This window comes from Piliocolobus tephrosceles, chromosome 6 (genome assembly GCF_002776525.5).
Source record: "Piliocolobus tephrosceles isolate RC106 chromosome 6, ASM277652v3, whole genome shotgun sequence".
Taxonomy (NCBI): Eukaryota; Metazoa; Chordata; class Mammalia; order Primates; family Cercopithecidae; genus Piliocolobus; species Piliocolobus tephrosceles.
In genome coordinates this window covers 6,626,663-6,642,376 of record NC_045439.1, presented here as the reverse complement: position 1 = coordinate 6,642,376, position 15,714 = coordinate 6,626,663, and the positions used below count along the sequence as shown (strand labels likewise).

The 15,714-nt window shown below is 46.0% G+C and overlaps 1 pseudogene; it reads left to right on the top strand.

Annotated features, from left to right (window-relative positions):
- Positions 1-12,565: 12,565 nt before the first annotated feature.
- Positions 12,566-13,422, top strand: LOC113224994 (annotated as a pseudogene).
- Positions 13,423-15,714: the final 2,292 nt, after the last annotated feature.

Below are 15,714 nucleotides of genomic sequence, written 5' to 3'. Positions count from 1 at the left end.
CTGCTAGGCCAGAGACTCTGAGAGCACACCTTGGGGGAAAGGCTCTTTTGCCCGCTCCCTCTTTCTAAAGACAGAATCAAAGCCCTTTGAAGAACAGGGATTTACCCAAGGTTGCTATGACCTTAGCTCAGGCAGTCCCCAGCTGCCAGCTTTGTTTCATTTTAGAAAATGAAGGTTAATGTGCTTTAAATCGTAAAACTCATCCAGACTCATTATAGCAAATTCAGAAAGAAGCCCAGCCGTATCACTACCACCCTGAAATAGCACTATTACTTCTGAGTGCATTTCCTTCCTGTATTTCTTTTTCGAGTAGTTTTGGATGTGTTTCCATAGTTAACATATTGCATATACAATGCTTTCTATTGCTTTCTTCATGTAGCTTTATAGGCATTTTCCCATGTCATTGTAACTTTGTTATAAATAACTCCTATCAGCTGCATAACATGATGCCATAATCTACATCACTGCTCCTTGACCAATCTTCTCATATTAAAGATTGTGATGCGCCTGTAATCCCAGCACTTTGGGAGGCCAAGGCAGGTGGATCACGGGGTCAGGAGATCGACACCATCCTGGCTAATACAGTGAAACCCCGTCTCTACTTAAAAAAAAAAAAATTAGCCAGGCGTGGTGGTGGGCACCTGTAGTCCCAGCTACTCAGGAGGCTGAGACAGGAGAACGGTGTGAACCTGGGAGGCGGAGCTTGCAGTCCAAGATGGCGCCACTGCACTCCAGCCGGGGTGACAGAGCAAGACTCCGTCAAAAAAAAAAAAAAAAAAGATTGTGATGGCAGTGATGGTAATGGTGATAATGTTGATGCCAATGATGTGGTGATGCTGGTGATCGTGGTGGTGATGGTGATGATGGTGATAGTGATGGTAATGATGATGATGATTATTATTGTGATGCTGAGGTGATGGTGGTGACGTTGATGATGGTGATGCTGGTGATTGTGGTGGTGATGGTGGTAATGGTGGTGATGCTAATGGTGGTGATGGTGATGATGATGGTGGTGATACTGGTGTGAACCCCCAAAGTTTGAAACGGTTTTCAGTTAATTTAGAAAGTTTATTTTGCCAGGGTTGAGGACATGCCCATGACACAGCCTCAGGAAGTTCTGACAACATGTGCCCAAGGTGGTCAGGGCACAGCTTGGTTTTATACATTTTAGGGAGACATGAAGACATCCACGAATATATGTAAGAAGTACATTAGTTCCATGCAGAAAGTCAGAGACAACTCAAAGCAAGCCCCCCCACCCCCTCCCTTCCAGATCACAGGTAGGTGAGAGAGAGATGGTTGCATTCTTTTGAGTTTCTATTAAGTCTTTCCAAAGGAGGCAATCAGAATGGCATCTGTCTCTGTGAGCAGAGGGGTGACTCTGAATAGAATGAGAGGCAGATTTGCCCTTAGCGGTCCCCAGCTTGAAGGGGCCCAAGATATTTTCCTTTCACACTGATGATGGTGCTGGTGATGGTGGTGGTAATGGTGATGATGGTGGTGATGATGGTGATGCTGATGGTGGTGGTAATGATGGTGATAATAATGATAAGAAAAAATACTAAAGGCCACTCTTACTGAGTGCCATTTCTCCACAGTGTACTTGTGCTCTATATGCTCCTTCCATCAACATTTAGACAGGCTCAAATATTTCATGTTAGAAAAAAACCCTTCCTGGTCCATCCCTTTACCATAGGGCTCTCTTGGGGCCCTCTTCTCTTCTCCCCCCACCTTCTCCCTGACTATCTCATCAGCTCCCAGGGGCTCAGCCTCCTCTTCCACCCTTACAAGGTCCCAATCACTATCTTTGACTCAGCCTGTCTCCTAGCTTCAAACCTGTATGGTCAACAGCCTGCAGGATGTCTCCATCTGCTTACTCACTGGAGCCCTCCACCTCTACATGCTCAAACCCAATGCCTCCACTTCTCCCCCAAAACCCACATGCCATCCTCCCAATGGCCCATGCCAGCCATGTGGGTGTTCCTCTCACTGCCTGTGTCAGCAAGCAGCCCATAACAGTGACAACCTCGTTAGCATCACTCAGCGAGCTCTTACCCACCCCTTGCCAGGTACTATTGGAGGTGCCTTACATGTGACGGCTCCTTCAACACTCTCAATAGCCCTGTGAGAGGGTCGCACAGTGAAGCAATTGGGATTTTAAGCCATGTAGTCAGGTTTCCAAGATCACACTCAGCCACTGCACTGCTCTGCCTCTCCCAGAAACGAGGGCTATGCTCCACGAGGAACCAGGACATGTGTCCACGTCATCTCTCCACGGACGCTGCCTCTGCCCTGGAGGGCCATCGTCACTGCTGGCCTGGCTGCAGCCATGTTGACCTTCCTCCAGGCAGTCTGAGTGACCTTTCCAAACCGTGAATCTGACCATGTCACTCTGCTGCTTAAAAGTTCTTAGTGTCTCTTAGGAAAAAGCGCCTTCATGTTACACACAGAACCGGTCAGTGAGCTCTGGTTCCTCTCTCAGCTCCTGCCACAGAGCTTCTCTCTGTCCTACCACCACGGCAGCCTCTTGTTGCCACCCAGTCTTTGCTCATGCTCTGTGCCCCCAACCTCTTCCTCTCAGCATTCTGGCCAACCACCATGACTTTCATAACTCAGCTCAAAAGTCACTTCCGGTGGGGCACGGTGGCTCACACCTGTAATCCCAGCACTCTAGGAGGCCAAGGCCGGTGGGTCACCTTAGGTCAGGAGTTCGAGACCAATCTAACCAACATGGTGACACCTGTCTCTATTAAAAATACAAAAATTAGCTGGGTATGGTGGTGCATCCCTGTAGTCCCAGCTACTTGGGAGGCCGAGGCAGGAGAATCGCTTGAACCCAGGAGGTGGAGCTTGCAGTGAGCCGAGATCACGTCACTGCACTCCAGCCTGGGCAACAGAGCGAGAATCCGTCTCCAAAAAAAAAAAAAAAGGTCACTTATTCCAAGAAGGCTTCCCTGAGTGCCAAGGCTGGTTCTGGTCCCTTCTGTGTGTCCCCACCTTTGTTGTACTTCCCTTCTCACGCTGAATTGTGGGTGTAGGTTTGTGTGCCTCCAGTCTTTCTGCCCACCAACACCCTAAGACGGAAGCCCTCTGCATCTTGAGCACTCTTCTTTCCATCACCTAGCACGGTGCCTGGTGCCCACACGTCATCAGAAGTGTTTCGTGAATACATGAAGGAGTGGACTGTGAGCCTCTGAACTTGCAGTACCCTTTGCTTTTCACCCTGAGCATGTTTTCCTGCTTTCGGTGTTTCGCTATGGCAGAGGAGACGGCAGTGAGCTGCTGTCCACTGAGCTTTTCTTTCAGTTAAATTTATTTCTCTGAGGCAAAAGCCCAGAAGTGGAATTACTGAGTTAGCAGGCAAGATCATCTTTATGTCTCCTGATATGTTTTGCAAAAATGAATTCCAAAATTATGGTAGCAATTTGGTAGATTTTCTTCTTTTTTAGCAACCTAATCCTCTCTCCCTTTTTAAGTGTCTTCCTGGCGGAAGCCACACAAAGCTATTTTTACCTAAAGGCTGTAAACCTCATCATTCTCCAAGGAGAAAGTCGGGCATGTGTGAGGAAGCTATGTACCCACCTCACAGGCTCATCAGCCCTCTGCTCTTGCCAAGCTCTAGGTCATTTGGGAAAAGCAAGTTGAAATTATGTTCCAAATTAAGCAGTGATTTTGCGAAAGAAGGAACACACACACACACAGTCACACACATATTCATCTCCATTTTGGGGCTAAATTATGAGCATCTTTATCATTCAAAGAAACCAGAAAGTTATCAAAGCAAAACCAATGAACTTTGGCAGGTGAATGTTATGAAAAGTGTGGAGGTGGAAGTAGCGTGCAAGTTGGGGGATCACCTGGTTTTCACACTTTGTTTCAACAATGTGATTGTTAATTTCATGCGTCAATTTGACTGGGCTAAGGGATGCCCAGAGAGCTGGTCAAACCTTCTTTCTGGTGGCGTTTGCAAGGGCGTTTCCGGAAGAGAATCAGTGGATGAAGGAAGTTTGATCTCACCAATGCGGGGCGAAGCGGGGGCAGCAGAGGGTCATCATCCAACTTGCTGAGAGCCTGAACAGAACAAAAAGGTAAAGGAAGAGCAAACTTTCTCTCTCTGTTTGACATCTACTAGAACATCAATCTTCTCCTGCCCCAGAACATTGAAGCTCCTGGTTCTCAGGCCTTCGGACCTGGACTGGGATTCCCACCACCAGCAGCTCCCCTTGTTTTTAGGCCTTCAAGTGTGAACTGGAACCACACCACCAGCTGTCCTGGGCCACCAGCTTGCAGATGGCTGATCATGAGACATCTCAGCCTCCATAATTGCATAAGCCAATCCCCCATAATAAATCTCTTTCTATTTGTCTGTACACTATACATCCTATTGGCTCTGTTTCTCTGAAGAACTCTGACTAATACTAACAGCAAAACCTTTTTTCAGATGAAATCATACGAGAAAATCCACTCTGTAATAAGGCTGAGAATGGGCTGCTCTGGCAGAAGCAGGCAGAGGTGGTGGTGACTCAGAAGCACTCTCACCCTATGCTTGTTTCTTCCTCCTCCCTAACACCCCCTGCCCTGGCCACCTCCACCTGCCCTGCGGGGCTCCAGAGTCTGCCATCTTGGAGCCGCCCCTGGAGGAAACCGAGGCTTAGGGAGAGGAAGGACCTGCCCAAATCCGCACAGTGGACGGTGGCAGAGCGGGGTCTACCTGCCAGGCTCCTGGCTCAGTCTCGGGATGGTTCCGGGATGGTTGTCTTGACAGGAGCCTGCTCGTTTATTCACAGTTACAATGCACATTTCTTCAAGGATGGCCGGAGGTATCTGGTTTCCCCCAGTGGTTAAACACCGAGGTGCCCCCAGGTACTAGTTTGGTTTTTAAATTCTATCCAATTTAAGTTCCCCTATTACCAACATTTCTACTTACTTGATTTGTAAGAAATTCACCTATTGCATGTAGAATGGGTGGACATTTATTGAAATGCAACTGCCATAACATCCCCTGGAAATTAACTTCCTGTCATTTGCCCCTGTGAGATTATCTCATTTCTCGTTCCTTGTGTTCTGTGCTTTTTCTTCTCTTTTCTTTCTTGCACATTGTGAGTTTTCACTTTTTTTTGAAGAAGCATTTTAATTTTAGTTTTCAGTATTTCAGTTATCGAATTCACTATTTTCAGCTTTTATCTTTATTAATTTCCTCCTCACAATTTCTTTTTTTTTTTTTTTTTTTCCAAGACAAAGTCTCGCTCAGTTGCCCAGGCTGGAGTGTAGTGATGCGATCTCAGCTCGCTGCAAGCTCCACCTCCTGGGTTCGTGCCATTCTCCTGCCTCAGCCTCCCAAGCAGCTGGGACTACAGGCACCCACCACCATGCCCGGCTAATTTTTTGTATTTTTAGCAGAGACGGGGTTTCACTGTGTTAGCCAGGATGGTCTCGATCTCCTGACCTCGTGATCCGCCTGCCTCGACCTCCCAAAGTGCTGGGATTACAGGTGTGAGCCACCACGCCCGGTCACAATTTCTTATTTTGTTGGGTTTTTTTGTTTTGTTTTGTTTGTTTGTTTTTTGAGATGGAGTGTCGTTCTGTCTCCCAGGCTGGAGTGCAGAGACAGGATCTCGACTCACTGCAACCTCTGCCTCCCATGCTCAAGCAGGTACTCCTGCCTCAGCCTCCCAAATAGCTGGGATTACGGGCGCCACCACCACGCCTGGCTAATTTTTGTGTTTTTAGTAGAGATGGGGTGTCACCATGTTGGCCAGGCTGGTTTTGAACTCTTGACCTCAAATGATCTGCCCACCTCAGCCTCCCAAAGTGCTGGGATTACAGGCATGAGCCACGGCACTGGCCTATTTTGTTGTGTTTTAAGTTGAATATTTAATTCATTTATATATATATATATATATATATTCTTTGTTTTGCTTTTTTATTTTTGTTTTATTTTGAGACAGAGTCTTGCTCTGTCACCCAGGCTGGAGTACAGTGGCACGATCTTGGCTCACTGCAACCTCCACCTCCCGGGTTCAAGCGATTCTCCTGCCTCAGCCTCCCAAGTAGCTGGGATTATAGGCGCCTGCCACCATGCCTGGCTAATTTTTGTATTTTTAGTAGAGATAGGGGTTCACCATGTTGGCCAGGCTGGTCTTGAACTCCTGACCTCAGGTGATCCGCCCTTCTCTGCCTCCCAAAGTGCTAAGATTTCAGATGTGAGCCACTGCGCCTGGTCTTGTTCTGTTTTGTTTTGGAGACAGGGTTTCACTCCCATCGCCCAGGCTGGAGTGCAATGGCGCGATCTCAGCTCACTACAATCTCCGCCTCCTGGGCTCTAGCGATTCACCTGCCTCAGCCTCCTGAGTAGCTGAGATTATAGGCATGTGTCACCATGCCTAGCTAATTTTTGTATTCTTAGTAGAGATGGGGTTTCGCCATCTTGGCCAGGCTGGTCTTGAACTCCTGACATCAAGTGATCTACCTGCCTCGGCCTCCCTAAGTGCTGAGACTACAGGTGTGAGCCACCACGCCTGGCCCATTTATATATATTCTTTGTTGTATAATAACAAAAGTGTTTACGATATGCTATCACTGTATCCCATAAATGTTTTCTCTGAAGTTTTCTCATTTTCATTAATTTCTTCTTAATTTGTGGTTTTAACATTGATTTCTTTTTTTTTTTTTTTTCCAAATTGAGACTAGGTCTCATTCTGTCTTCCAAGCTGGAGTGCAGTGGCATGATCACAGCTCACTGCAGCCTCGATCTCCCAAGGCTCAGGGAATCCTCCCACCTCAGCCTTCTGAGTAGCTGAGACTACAGGTGCGCACCACCATGCTCAGTTAATTTTTGTATTTTTTGTAGAGACAGCGTTTTGCCATGTTGCCCAGGCTGGTCTCAAACTCCTGGGCTCAAGTGATCATCCTGCCTCAGCCTGCCAAAGTGCTGGGATTATAGGCGTAAGCCACCATGCCTAGCCAATTTCTTCTTTAAGCTAAAACTTATCTATAATAGAAGAGTATTTTTATACTTCTAATGTTTTATTATGTTTTTATGGTTATCTAGGGTTTTTTTTTTTTTTTCACTCCAGCGAAATTTCTGAACTCCAAGGATAACATTCTGTACATAAGTAATCTGTTTGTTCTTCCTGGAAGCCAATATCAGATTACTTATGTACAGAATGTTCCCCTTACATCCACCCCAATATGCCCAAACCTAATGCCTATGAATATGTAGGTTACATGGCCAAGGGGAATTAAGGTTTCAAATAGAATGAAGGTTGCTAATCGGATGACCTTTAAAAAGGGAGATTATCATGGATCATTACACCTGCAGCCACTGGGCCCAGTGTCATCACAAGGGTCCCTAACAGTGGAAGACAGAGGCACAGGAGGTCAGAGGGAGATTGCCGATGAAAGGTCAGTGATGCCATGTGAGAGAGACTTAACCCCCATGGCTGGCTTTGAAAATGGCCCCATTCTAAGGGGCCACGAGCCCAAGAATATGGGCAGCCTCTGAGAGAAGGTGGACGAGGCAAGGAAACTTACCCAGAGCCTCCAGAAGAGCGCACTGGCACCTTGGCTTTAGCCCAGAGAGACCCATGCCAGACTTTTGAGCACTAGAACTGTAAGATAATAAAATGTGTGTTGTTTGAAGCCACTCCGCTGTTGGTAACTTATGTCAGCAATAGGAAACTGATATGACATTATGTGAAAAAGGGACTCTGATTGGTTACCAGTTTGCTTGCTTTCTCTCTCCCTCCCCTCCCCTCCCCTTCCCTCCCCTTCCCTCCCCTCCCCTCCCCTCCCCCCTTCCTTCCTCCCTTCCTTCCTTCTTAGACAGGGTTTCGCTCTGTTGCCAAGGCTGGAGTGCCGTGGCTCAATCTTGGCTTACTGCAGTTTTGACCTCCTGGACTCAAGCAATCCTCCCACCTTAGCCTCCCAAGTAGCTGGGACTACAGGCACCTGCTGTCATGCCCAGCTAATTTTTGTATTTTTTGTAGAGACAGCATCTAGCCACATTGCCCAGGCTGCTCTTAAACTCCTGGACTCAAGTGAATCCCCTGCCTCAGCCTCCCAAAGTGTTGGAATGATAGGTTTGAGCTGCTATGCCCAGCCGACCACCAGATTTCTTATCTGCAATTTGAAACTAGAAGTTTCTAGATCTGAGAAAAGGAGACTGCTAGCCTAAAATCACCTCCTGGCTAAGATATCATTCATGTGGGAGGGCAAAATGAGGCATTTCTACCAGAAATGATTCAGGTGTGTGTCTTTCTAAACTAATCCTCTCTGATAGCTCCTGGGCTGTTTTTTGTTTTTTAATAGCTTTATTGAGATATAATTTACAGGCCATAAAATTCACCCACTTAAGGTATGCCATTCAATGGTTTTAATACATTCACAGAGTTGTGCAACCATCACCACTATCTAATTTTAGAACATTTTCACCACCCACACCCCCTGGCAGTGTATTCGTTGGCTCAGGCTGCCGTAACAAAATGCCGCAGACTGTGGTTAAACAACAGAACTCGATTTGCTCACAGTTCTGGAGGCTAGATGTCCAAGGTCAAGGTGTCAGCAGGGTTGATCTCTTTTTTTGAGACAGGATCTCACTCTGTCACCCAGGCTGGAGTGCAGTGGCGCAATCTCGGCTCGGCTCACTGCCACCTCTGCCTCCTAGGCTCAAGCAATCCTCCCATCTAAGCCTACTGGTAGCTGGGACCATAGAGGTGTGCTATCACACCCAGCTAATTTTTGTATTTTTTGTGGAGATGCAGTTTTGCCATGTTCCAGGCTGGTCTCGAACTCCTGAGCTCAAACCATGCACCCACTTCAGCCTCCCAAAGCGCTGGGGTTACAGGCGTGAGCCACTGCGCCCAGATAGTTGGTTTCTTCTGAAGCCTCTCTCCCCACCTTTCAGATGTTGCCTCGTGGCATCCTTACGGGGTCCTTTCCTCTGTCTTACTGTTTCTCTGTGTCTGAATCTTCTCTTCTTATAAGGACAACCATCAGATTTGGATTACAGCACCCTAATCAGCCTCGTTTTAACTTAAATATCTCTTTTCTAAAACTCCTCCTGAATGTCCCTAGAAATCTGTTTTGAAGTACTATGGGGTAGCTCAAAGGAGCATCAGTATATGAATTTGGGGCAAGAAAATTCAGTCCATAAGAGGCAATTACTCCTTATTCCCCCCACTACCCTTCAACCCAGACCCAAGCAACCACGAATCACTTTCCATCTCGATGGATTGGATTTGCCTATTCTTGACATTTTATATAAGTGGATGAGACAACATATGGTCTTTTGTGACTATCTTCTTTCACTTAACAATGTTTTCAAAGTTCGCTAATATTGCAGCCTGTATCGGTACTTCGTTCCTTTTCACTGCCAAACAGTATTCCATCGTATGAATATACCAGTTCTGTTTATCCATTCATCTGTTGAGGGACATCTGAGTTGTCTCCATGTTTTTACAACTACGAAAAATGCTTCTGTGAGTATTTGTGTATAAGCTTTTGTGTGGACTTGCTAGGTCATACTGTAACTCTCTGCTGAACCTTTTGAAGAACTGCCAATCTGTTTTTCTGTGGCTGAACCACCTTACAATTTTACCAGAATGTATGAGGGTTCCAATTTCTCTATAACATCACTTGTTGTTTTCCTTTTTAAAAAAATTATAGCCATCCTAGTGGGTGTGGAGTTGTATCTCAATGTAGTTTTGATTTGCACTTTCCTAATATCTGATGATGTTCAGCTTATTTTTAGGTACTTGTTGGCCATTCATAGTATATCTTCTATGGAGAAATATCTATTTAGACCCTTTGCTGACTTTTTTTTTCTTTTTTCTTTTTTTTTTGAGACAGAGTCTCGTTCTGTCACCCAGGCTGGAGTGCAGTGGTGCAATATCAGCTCACTACAACCTCCACCTCCCAGGTTCAACAGATTCTCTCACCTCAGCCTCCTGAGTAGCTGGGACTACAAGTCCGTACCACGACGCCTGATTAATTTTTGTATTTTTAGTAGAGACGGGTTTCACCATATTGGCCAGACTGGTCTTGAACTCCTAACCTCAAGTGATCCGCCCGCCTTGGCCTCCCAAACTGCTGGGATTACAGGCGTGAGCCACCGTGCCCAGCCTTTACTGACTTTTTAACTGGGCTCTTGTCTTTTATAAAATTTGCAACTTCATGTTGCAATTTGATTCCTAGTGTTGGAGGTGGGCTCAGTGGGAGGTATTCGGGTCGTGGGTAGGGGAATCTCCATGAACACATTAATGCCTTCCCCGGGGGAGGAGGACTGAGTTGGTTCCTGCTCTATCAGTTTCAGAGAGAGCCGGTTGTTAAAGAGAGCCTGGCCCCTCCCCCTCTCTCTTCCTCCCTCTCTCGCCCTGTGATCTTTGCACACGTGGGCTCCTTTCACCTTCCGCCATGAATGCGAGCAGTCTGAGGCTCTCACCAGATGCCCAGTCTTCCAGCCAGCAGAGTCATGAGCCACATAAACCTCTTTTCTTTACAAATTATCCAGCCTCAGGTATTCCTTTATAGCAACAGTACACAGTCACAACCAGATCTTATCAGATATATGATATTTGCAAATATTTTCTCTCATTCTGTGGGTTGTCTTTTCACTTTCTAGATGGTATCATTTGCAGCAAAAGTGTTTGATACTAATGAGGTCTAATTTATTTATTTTTTCTTTGGTCACTTCTGCTTTTGGTGTTACATCTAAAAAGCCTCTGCCCAACTCAAGGTTATGAAGATTGCATGTATGTTTTCTTCTAAGAGTTTTATAGTTTTAGCTCTTATATGCAGGTCTATGATCCATTTTGAGATTGTTTTTATGAATGATGGAAATAAGGTTTCAACTTTCGTCTTTTGCGTGTGGGTATCTAGTTGTTTCAACACCATTTATTAAAGGCTGTTCTTTAACTTGGCACTGCCATTGATAATCAATTCACTGTAAAGTTAAGGGTTTATTTCTCAACTTTCTATTCTATTTTATTTTTTCTTTGAGATGGAGTCTTGCTCTGTGGCCCAGGCTGGAGTGCAATGGCACGATCTTGACTCACTGCAACCTCAGCCTCCCGGCTTCAAGCAATTGTCTTGCCTCAGTCTCCCAAATAGCTGGGCATGTGCCACCACAACCGGCTAATTTTTTGTATTTTCAATAGAGATGGGGTTTCACCATGTTGGCCAGGCTGGTCTTGAACTCCTGACCTCAGGTGATCCACCTGCTTCGGCCTCCCAAAGTGCTGGGATTACAGGTGTGAGCCACCATGCCCTGCCTGGACTCTCTCTTTTATTCCATCAATGTAATACCTGTCCTTATTCTTCTTCAAGACTGTTCTGGCTAGTCTATGGTCCCTAGAATTTCCAAATGAATTTTAGGATCAGCTTTCTAATTTCTGCACAAAATAAAAGGTGAAGCAGCTGGGATTTTGACAGGGATTGCATCAAATCTGCAGGTCAATTTGGGATCTCTTACCATTTTAATAATATTAGCTCTTTCAACCCATAAATGGATATCTTTCCATTTATAGGTTTTCTTTAATTTCTTTCAGAGACATTTCGTAGTTTTCAGTATACAAGTCTTACACTTTTTTTGTTAAATTCATTCATAAGTATTTTATTCTTTTGATGTCATGTAAATAGAATTGTTCTCTTCATTTTCAGATTCTTCATAGCAAGTCTATCAAACTACAATTGATGTTTATTTGATGATCTTATATGCTTGGACCTTGCAGAACTTGTTTATTAGTTCTGATAGTTTTTGAGTGGGTTCTTTAGGAATTTCTATATGTAAGATAATGTCATCTGAAAATAGAAATGGTTTTACCTGCTTTTGTAACTAAAGTTCTCTTGGAACACAGTGACATCTACTCACATATGGTCTATGGCTGTCTTCAAGTCAAAGGCCAAGGGAAGTAGTTGTGTTCCCGGAACTAAGCCGGGTCTGGCTGCATTTTCTCGAGGCCTGATAATGAGAAGCAGACAAACTAGTAAAGAAGGGAATTGGCCGGGCGCGGTGGCTCATGCCTGTAATCCCAGCACTTTGGGAGGCCGAGGCGGGCGGATCACGAGGTCAGGAGATTGAGACCATCCTGGCTAACACGGTGAAACCCCGTCTCTACTAAAAATACAAAAAAAAAGAAAAAAGAAAAAAAGCTGGGCGTGGTGGCGGGTGCCTGTAGTCCCAGCTACTTGGGAGGCTGAGGCAGGAGAATGGCGTAAACCCTGGAGGCGGAGCTTGCAGTGAGCCGAGATCACGTCACAGCACTCCAGCCTGGGTGACAGAATGAGACTCCGTCTCAAAAAAAAAAAAAAAAGGAAGGGAATTTATTGCTGTAACCGGATACAGGGAGAAGGCCAGAGATAATTCCACCAGACCAACTCGAAGTGTTACAATGTTCTTAGTGCTTATATAGGTTGGGGTTATGTGCCTATGTGCAGTACAGCATTTACCTAAGTCTATTGGTAACTAATTTTGTTTCAACTAGAAGGTCAAAGGCAAAAAATACTTGTGGGAGACAGGCCCACGGGGGGTGGAGGTCTTTGATTTCATAAGAGCCTGATAGATTTTTCTAAGATATGTGTAACACACCAACTTACTGTGACCTGGGAAAGGCTGCTGAGGATGTCTTCAACAAAGGATATGGCTTTGGCATGGTGAACATAGACCTGAAAACCAAGTCTTGTAGTGGAGTGGAATTTTTTACTTCTGGTCACGCTTACACTGATACAGGGAAAGCATCAGGCAACCTAGAAACCGAATGTAAGGTCTGTAACTACGGACTTACCTTCACCCAAAAACGGAACACAGACAATACTCTTGGGACAGAAATCTCTGGAGAATAAGTTGGCTGAAGGGTTGAAACTGAGTCTTGATACCATGTTGGTACCGAACACAGGAAAGAAGAGTGGGAAACTGAAGGCCTCCTATAAATGGGATTGTTTTAGTGTTGGCAGTGACGTTGATATAGATTTTTCTGGACCAACCGTCTATGGCTGGGCTGTGTTGGTGTTTGAAGGGTGGCTTGTCGGCTGTCACATGAGTTTTGACACAGCCAAATCCAAATTGTCACAGAATAATTTCGCCCCGGGTTATGAGGCTGCAGACTTCCAGCTGCACACACATGTGAAGGATGGCACTGAATTTGGAGGTCCTATCTACCAGAAGGTTAATGCGATTGAAATGCCAATAAACCTTGCCTGGACGGCTAGAAGTAACAACACCCGTTTTGGCATTGCTGCTAAGCACAAGCTCGACTGTAGAACTTCTCTCTCTGCTAAAGCAAATAATGCCAGCCTGATTGGACTGGGTTCTACTCAGACCCTTCGACCCGGAGTCAAGTTGATCCTTTATCAGCTTTAATCAATGGAAAGAACTTCAATGCCGGAGGTCACAAGGTTGGCTTGGGCTTTGAACTGGAAGTGTAATGTGGTTTGAGGAAAGCATCAGATTTGTCCCTGGAAGTGAAGAGAAATGAACCCACCATGTTTTGGCCTTACAATTCTTCTGTGAAATTTCAAAAGTGTGAACTTTTTATTCTTCAAAAAAAAATTGTAATCCTCCCAACACTGAAGTCTAGGGGTTACGAGCCCCTCCCGAGGGGAGGTGCTGGAAGGCATGCCTGGAAGCTGTCATGTTTGTGCCTCGTTTCGGTTCAGTTCCGCAGTGTTATTAAATGTGTTCCTTGACGACAGTGTAGTGTCGTATCAGAGGAGACAATCTGACCCTCCAGTTTGTACCTTGTGTCCTGCATGTTCACACCATTTTTTTTAATGACTTTGTAATATATTGGTCTCTGTGTTATTGTGGAATCTTTGATTTTGCAGCAGAGTAAAATAAAATAAACCGATCACATTGGAACATTAAAAAAAAAATGCTTGCTAAGTCTGATTAAGCTGTGTGGGCCCCAGTACCTTCCAGGCCTGTCTCCTGTAGTACCAGAGTGATTATTTCTATCTTCTATTCTTTACAGCTTGGTCCAGAGAGCTGCCTTAGACTCTCCAATGAATCTATTGAAACAGTTGCTGCCTTAGACTCTCCAATGAATCTATTGAAACAGTTGCCTCTGTTACCTTGACTCGTGTCAGATTTTGTCGACCTGAGGCAGGTCCCGGCACTAGGAATGTTAGACTCTTATTTTGACTTGCTCCAGGTTAGGGAGAAGTCCATGCAAAGCTTTTATTGACCACATGTTTTCTTTCTTGCTTTGATGTCTGAGCACCGATTTCCCTGGGTTTAACTATTTGCTCAGTGTTAAGGCACTGTGGAAATTTGTGTAACTGGGGTGCTGTGCAGGCCTGTCGACTGTCATGCAGGCCCATCTGTGTGATTGTCAGGGAGAACTGGCCTGCCACAGTTGTGACCAAATGGCTTCGAAAAAGCCAAAACTATTTACCAGCTGGTCCTTTGCAGAAAGTGTGCTGACCCTTGTTCTGCAGGAGTGTCTTTTCTGTTTTTCACTGCCTCTAATTAATTTCTTAATTTTGAAATAATGTATTTTATATTCTCAAGATTTTGTTTTCTTTTGTTTTCCAATTGCTCTTATGCAAGAGCTTCTTGACTCTCCTGAGAAGGTCTCTACGATTCCCTCCTTTAGACATGCCACATTCTGACTACTCAGCCTGGCGGACACCAGTGGGGAGGCTGCAGCCTTTAAACTTCCCAACATCCCTGAAATGTCTGCTCACATTCAGAGGCCTGGGCCTTCCAGCCTCATTGCGCATGAAGTGCCGGTGGCTCCCACAAAGGCCTGGCTGCCAGAGTCCCCCCCGGTAATTGTGAGACAGCAGGCAGGAGAAAGTGACCGGGAAGTTTCTTCCCCAAAGCTGATGGTGAACGGGTCCCCAGGTTGGGAGCTGATGACTAGCTGGGAGCGAGGAGAGATTTTGGCTTTCCCAGGTGTGAGTTGGGTGGGGCTTCCATTCCTGGTGGCCTCAGGGCTTCTGGGAAGGGCACGGGCTCCAGGGAGACCCTTAGGCTCTCCAGGATGGCTGGCTGGTTGTCTCAGGCATGTACTTGGCTTAGTTTTCTTAATTCAATTAAGTGGGGACATTAAGTTCCCATGAAGTGGGAACACTCAGACTTGGTTCCAGAACAGCAGGCCTGCTCCCGCCCAGCCCTATGAGACAGCCAGGTGAGAGGGGGACCCTCGAGAAATTCTGGCCAGCCTGCCCACTGAGGTGGAGCCTCGCGAAGTTCACAAGGTTTGCAGCAGGGAGGAGCCCGGCCCCTCCTCTTCCTGTGTGGAACCTGGGATTCCAACTGCCTGGCGGGAAGCACTCTAGCGGAGGGATTCTGGCCTTGCGAGAGGAAAACCAGAAAATGGGGCTCTTGAACCCCCGTGCTCACCCGCTCCCGCCCTGTGGAGTGTACTTTTGTTCTCAATAAATCTCTGTTTTTGTTGCTTCATTCTTTCCTTGCTTTCTTTGTGCGTTTTGTCCAGTTCTTTGTTCAAGAGGCCAAGAACCTGGACACTCTCCGCCGGTCACATGAGGGCCTCCTTCTCTCCTTGCGAACACTGGCACTAAGAAGTTGCCCTCCACAAGACAGGTAGCAAAGATTTTCCCCCAGCCCCATCTGGCCATGCTTCTTACTGATGGGTCCAGATCTCTAAGTCACCCCAGCAGAAGGCTGGAGTGCTCCCTGGTATGACCACAGGGCCTTCATTCCAGAATCACCCCTCCTGCTTTCAAAGCCAGTAAAACACGATCTTAGGGAAA